This window comes from Astatotilapia calliptera, chromosome 11, assembly GCF_900246225.1.
Source record: "Astatotilapia calliptera chromosome 11, fAstCal1.2, whole genome shotgun sequence".
Classification (NCBI taxonomy): domain Eukaryota; kingdom Metazoa; phylum Chordata; class Actinopteri; order Cichliformes; family Cichlidae; genus Astatotilapia; species Astatotilapia calliptera.
Genome location: NC_039312.1, coordinates 1,578,624 through 1,585,983, shown reverse-complemented (window position 1 = coordinate 1,585,983; position 7,360 = coordinate 1,578,624).

The following is a 7,360-nucleotide window of genomic DNA, read 5'->3' as shown; positions in this document are numbered from 1 at the left end:
TCAACAACTATAAGCAGTCTGGACAGCTTCATAGTGGAGAATAAGAAGTCAATGAACTCCAAAAAAAAGCTGCTGGGCCGAGTGGACGATACACCACAGCATAATAAAAAGGATCCTTATTCTCGGCTTTAATCAGCTCTAGTTCAAACGAAGGAAAATGTCCAACATTCGCTGAACGGCAGGAGAAACAGCCGTGAAAAACCCCCACAGCAAGACCTCCTCCATGACCAGACACCCGAGGCTTGCTGATGAAGAAATAGCTGTGTGGGCAAAGTTCAATGAGGGACAAATAGTCTAAGTCACTCTGCCAGGGCTCAGTCAGAAATAAATAATGATTTTTTGGGGGGAAAATATCAAATAATTCAGCAAGAAAGATTTATTAGTCATGGATAGGCTATGGCCACACCCTCTAACAGATCATTACATGAAGGAACCTTTTAAAAAAACAAGCGCGCTCATGCTCTTACGTGCTGCACAATAATGTTTAATATTTAGTATTTACTGTTATATTCCCATAGATTATCGTGATGTTGTTTATTATATTGCTCTCTTTTTTCCTTGTTTTCTCTTTTTTCTTTCTCAACAGGTGATTTCTCCCCTTTCTTTCCCCCAGTCAAGTCTGTCCCGTGTAGTAAGTGAAAATAAAATAAAATAAACAATAAAAGCAAAGGTGAATCATATAGACCAGGGTTCCCCAATCCCAGTCCACGAGGGCCGGTGTCCTGCAGGTTTTAGATCTCACCCTGGGTCAACACACCTGAATCACATGATGAGTTTATTACCAGGCCTCTGGAGAACTTCAGGACACGTTGAGGAGGTGATTTATCCATTTAAATCAGCTGTGATGGATCAAGAAGACATCTAAAACCTGCAGGGACACCGGCCCTCGTGGACTGGGATTGGGGAACCCTGATATAGACCAATACAGCAAGGCTGGGATGGTCCATTTGGTAAAGTAAATCCGTTGGGCATCTTTCTTTGCCTTTAGACAATAATTCTGATGGCAAAAGAACCAAACGGGACAGGCAGTCTCGTCATGCATTGAAAAGCACCAGGGTGTGCGAGGTAGAAGCCTTATTATTAGCAGGATCTCGAGTTAGGGGGTGCAATTACTCAGGGTTTGGGCCAATTCCACTCACCGCATGATCCCAGAGACCCGAGCCCTGTGTATCCAAGCAGGGGCGTGAAAGACAAATTCCCCTCCATGAAAATTTTCTGAGTACAGGAAACAAGACACCTCGATGTTGCGTACCAGCCACACCCCGCTGCCAGAACAGCCTGAGGTTCACATGGACACCTGCTCTTCTCCCTCGTGGTCTGAGGACACTGCTGAGGTCGCCGGACAAGGATCCAGCCACCGGCAGAGGATGGAAAATGCCGACACAAGAGGATGAGGCCCATCATTGAAGATAAGTTGGATAACAGCGTCTATCATTGATACGGAGCGCAAACAATAGACCAGGACAAACGTAAACACCGGTGCCATCACTCTTATGACCACGTTTTTAAGACTAAGAACTAGGAAACATTTACAGATATGCAAAGAAACTTCTTGGGACACTCACAGCCAACTGGATGCGATTTACAGTTTTGATTGATTTCAGCCAGTCACACAGAACGACCATTGCCTGCTGCTTAGCTGATGATACATTTGAAACTGACGACTCTCACTGGTGGACTCAGTTTTCCTCTCTAAATCTCTTGTATTTATGGGTTTAAAACGTGTTTTCATAACTTGCCTCCCCCTCTCTCAAACAAACATATGGCATTGGCTGAAATGGATGTGCACACATTTTCAAGTTGGGGTTTTTCCCTCTCTCTTTTGTACTTTTTTGCAAAAGTGCTTTAGCTCTCCCTCAATCTTTTAATTCCCCCCATGGCTGAAGAACCAGTCTTGTTCTTAAATGGCTACTCAGTTTACTGAATAAGATCAAAGGTCATAAGGGTCATGGTCTGTCGGTCCTCACCATCCAACCCTTTTTGCTATGTTTTGTTATGTTCTCTCCTGGATTCCTGCTTCCCTCTGTGTAACAAGGCAACCTTTTGTAGCTTGATTTACAGTGAAGATGGAGACTAAGACAAAGTATGGTGGAAGCAAGAGGTGTTTATTTGCCTACATATATCTAAACCATGACAGTCAATAGCAGGTCAAGCCTTCTAACAGCAATCACTCCTCTGTCTAATGACAGCCTTAAATACTCTCAGCTGTTAAGGACTAAACCATTATTTACTCTCAGGTGAGTTTACCAAATTCTAACATTCCACAAACATTGTACAGTACACAATCTCAATAAATGAAAATACACATACAGGGAGTGCAGAATTATTAGGCAAATGAGTATTTTGTCCACATCATCCTCTCCATGCATGTTGTCTTACTCCAAGCTGTATAGGCTGGAAAGCCTACTACCAATTAAGCATATTAGGTGATGTGCATCTCTGTAATGAGAAGGGGTGTGGTCTAATGACATCAACACCCTATATCAGGTGTGCATAATTATTAGGCAACGTCCTTTCCTTTGGCAAAATGGGTCAAAAGAAGGACTTGACAGGCTCAGAAAAGTCAAAAATAGTGAGATATCTTGCAGAGGGATGCAGCAGTCTCAAAATTGCAAAGCTTCTGAAGCGTGATCATCGAACAATCAAGCGTTTCATTTAAAATAGTCAACAGGGTCGCAAGAAGCGTGTGGAAAAACCAAGGCACAAAATAACTGCCCATGAACTGAGAAAAGTCAAGCGTGCAGCTGCCAAGATGCCACTTGCCACCAGTTTGGCCATATTTCAGAGCTGCAACATCACTGGAGTGCCCAAAAGCACAAGGTGTGCAATACTCAGAGACATGGCCAAGGTAAGAAAGGCTGAAAGACGACCACCACTGAACAAGACACACAAGCTGAAACGTCAAGACTGGGCCAAGAAATATCTCAAGACTGGTTTTTCTAAGGTTTTATGGACTGATGAAATGAGAGTGAGTCTTGATGGGCCAGATGGATGGGCCCGTGGCTGGATTGGTAAAGGGCAGAGAGCTCCAGTCCGACTCAGACGCCAGCAAGGTGGAGGTGGAGTACTGGTTTGGGCTGGTATCATCAAAGATGAGCTTGTGGGGCCTTTTCGGGTTGAGGATGGAGTCAAGCTCACCTCCCAGTCCTACTGCCAGTTTCTGGAAGACACCTTCTTCAAGCAGTGGTACAGGAAGAAGTCTGCATCCTTCAAGAAAAACATGATTTCCATGCAGGACAATGCTCCATCACACGCGTCCAAGTACTCCACAGCGTGGCTGGCAAGAAAGGGTATAAAAGAAGAAAAACTAATGACATGGCCACCTTGTTCACCTGATCTGAACCCCATTGAGAACCTGTGGTCCATCATCAAATGTGAGATTTACAAGGAGGGAAAACAGTACACCTCTCTGAACAGTGTCTGGGAGGCTGTGGTTGCTGCTGCACGCAATGTTGATGGTGAACAGATCAAAACACTGACAGAATCCATGGATGGCAGGCTTTTGAGTGTCCTTGCAAAGAAAGGTGGCTATATTGGTCGCTGATTTGTTTTTGTTTTGTTTTTGAATGTCAGAAATGTCTATTTGTGAATGTGGAGATGTTATATTGGTTTCACTGGTAAAAAGAAATAATTGAAATGGGTATATATTTGTTTTTTGTTAAGTTGCCTAATAATTCTGCACAGTAATAGTCACCTGCACACACAGATATCCCCCTAAAATAGCTCAAACTAAAAACAAACTAAAAACTACTTCCAAAAACATTCAGCTTTGATATTAATGAGTTTTTTGTCTATATATTTGTCTACTTTTTCTATATAATCCATCATACAATATGTAGACATACAAAAATACAAAAGTCCCTTTTTATAACTTGTTTTATTAGTTTTAATCTTTTAACTTTATGCATCAAGCAAAAACTTAATTATATGCAACATTCTCTGACTGGAAGAAATGTGTTTAACATTTAAACCTATTTTCTGCACATTCCAGCACATAAAATATATATTTTGTGTTTACACTCACTCACAAATAGATGCAAGTAAAACACAGCAGAAAATAAATAAAGTCAAAGACTTTCTGATGGCCTTGTGAGGATTATCACCACTTCTGGTTTAACTCTCCTTGCCTCTGATGGCCCTCAGGCTTTTATTCGAGGCTTTGTCTTGTCTCTCCTGACATCTTCAAGTCTTCCTGAAGCCTTTTTGCCATCAGTTTCAATCTGTATCCTTCTCACTAACTTCTCCTCCCCATATTCTCTTCACGTATTATGTCAGTCTGTCTTTAACGTTGAGCTGCAGCTAATGTCATGTGACTTATTTTTCTTAGAGTTGTTTCTCCCTGCCACGGTATGACTGGTCTTATTTTTTGGCGGAGGGACTCCACTTTGCTCTGTAGCTTCATCAGACTTCAATCAACAGCTACTTCCTTACTTACATCTTTTCCTTTCTTTTCAACTCTTATCAGTCACTCAATGTTTAAATTCTTAGTATTTTTTAAAAACTGCTTCTCAGGTGGGGTATCAGCCCCTAAATGATGCTCAGATCACACTTTTGGAATAGATGCTGCTATTTCTGCAACCAGATTTCCTCAATATTTAATGACTGAGCTGCTGGTCATCATCAAGCTATTTGTCGTACATCAGTTTTGACTCTGATGTCATATTTTTACCTCAAAAAAGTCCTGGTAAGCCATGACATGGAGCTGGTGGTGGTAACAAACTCTTTTCCATTTTTATCCACATTTCTGTTCGTCTTTACAAAAACTTTGTTCTCTAAACTTTGTATAATAGCCTCTCCTGGCCTCCAATTACCTCTGAGCCTTATTACAGGCTCTCTTCTTATCTCTCTTTATGGACTGATAGCTCTCAAGCCTTTGTTTCATTGCTGACTTCATTACTATACTCCAGTCATTGTCTTGCCCACCTTGTGTGAGCTAATCAGCTCCCATTCCATATACTTTAAATCTCACTGCTCTTCTGTCATCCTGCCTGTCAGACTCTCATTTGTGTAACCTTTGTCTCACCGCTTTCCCTCAGAGCTCCATCCAAGCCTCCATCTTCATCTCTGGGGGAGTCCCATCCTAAATCCTATCACTGCTGGGATCCTGTTGTGATTTGTCCTGCTAGAAGGTGAAGCTCCGTCCCAGTCTCAAGTCTTTCACAGACTCCAAGAGGTTTTCTTCCAAGATTGCCCTGTATTTGGCTCCATCCATCTTCCCATCAACTCTGACCAGCTTCCCCATCCCTGCTGAAGAGAAGCCCCCCCAGAGCATGATGCTGCCACCACCATATTTGACAGTGGGGATGGTGTGTTCAGAGTGATGTGCAGTGTTAGTTTTCCACACATAGCGTTTTGCATTTTGGCCAAAAAGTTCCATTTTGGTCTATTTAAGACAGCACAACTGATCAGATGAGAAGTCAGCTCACCTGATCAGTTGTGCTGCCGATGTGGGCTTTGCCTGGGCGGGGTTGGGTCTGGGCGTGGCAGTCCTTTTAATTTTTGATCCACTGAGTTTTGTAACTTGCTTGGCCACTGGTAATATAAAGAAAAATCTTTATATTGGTATTCTGGTTTATTGCCGGTTTACAGGACGGTCCTTTGGGCCTTTGATGACCTTGAGTCTGCTTTCCCTACAAAAACAGAAGAAAAAAATATATTAAATCTTCAACAGTTATTAACAGTGGAAAATGTGAAGGCTAATTTCAACAAACTACTGAATTAAAATCAGTTCATTAATATAATATAGCACCAAATAACAACAACAACAGTCCCCTAAAGGCACTTTATATTGTAAAGTACCCTACAACAGGCTAAACCCATAGAGAAAGAAACAAAACAATAATTAGATGACCTGTTACTGAGCAAGCACTTGATGACAGTGGGAAGGAAAAAATCCCAGAAGAGGAGGAAAACAGGACAGAAGACACACTATGAAAGAGAACTCTGTTGTGATATTTTGATACCATGGTAGCATTTACAGGATATTGTTTTATAGTGATATTATACAGGAAAACTGTTACTCAATAAGGCCCATTTACTAGTTGTTTTTCTCTTTCTCTGTGACCCAAGAATTAATGTGTAAGAATCACAGGCTGGTACCTCAAGGTCGAAAACACCACAGAGATCACTTCCTTATTCCCATCCTCCCTTCTTTATCTCCTAGAAAAGAGCTTGTTAAAGGCCAGGTGGTTTGTTTCAGAATTCACTAATGAAAGAACTCTGTATTCTGTGTCTAGGAGTGTATTTCGCTGGGATAATCATAAATTGTAGCTGAACTGATAAACTATACAAAGGATACTTCTTTGCTCAGAGGGCAGGAAGACGCTTCCTTATTTGGTCTGTACCGGTCTGAACTGAGAATCTGCTGACACACAAACCTTTTTCCTCTATATAAACTGTTGTCTGATGAATAAACCTTTGAGTTGATTTTGGGAAAGCAACCTGAAGCAGTCTGTGTTTCCTTGTTCTCCCAAGCTACTCCCGGCGCTGTAACTAACCTGCTGAACGGCATACCTGAGTGTTACTTTGAATAATTTTGAATCTTATAGGGTAAAGACAAAACTCTGCTTATAGGTGCCCACGCCTCGGAGGAAACCCGATCCACGGAGAAACCCGGGACCGAGATTTCTTTCAAACTCTATTAAATTTTCCAATATTAGAGACTACATTACCCACCATGCCTTTCACGTATGATTCAAAGGTGCTTAAAGACACCCTGTCACTCACACTTTGATGGTTCAGATCTGACTCAGGTGACTCCTGCTCAGGTGATGTGGCTAAATGAAGTTGAGCCAGTCTTTCTTCCAGACAGCTCACTGTACCTGCAAACACAAATCACTAACCATCAGCAAACCCAACACTTTACTCTCAGCTACTACTTTATAACACTGTTTTTCTGCATTCAAACTCACCAAATCGATCGATAATTCAGCACGGACCATCTGCAGCCTGTCTCAAGTGAAAGACCTAGCTAATGCGTGATAGTGGTCCGATGCCTGGAAGGCAGGACTAATATTGCTTCTAAACAAATGAAACTATTAACACCAAATGTGATCCACTCTCTAACTTTAGAGAGAGGATCAGAGAGAGAATCACATTTCGCTTTTCAAAATAAATATTTTTTCAAAATAAAAGGGTGAAAATGCATTTATACAAATAAAAAGATTTGTACAAATCATTTATACGAATAAAAAGAGCCGTTTGACGATAAAGTTCAAGTCCTCACTCGAAGAAAACTGAGGAAGGGTCTTGGAAATCTGGACCAGGGTGCCTAGGGTCCTAAGGCTGTAGGTTATATACTATTAATTAAAACTTTCCAATCACCAACTTCTCACTGTTTCTCGATGCTGACTGATTCCTA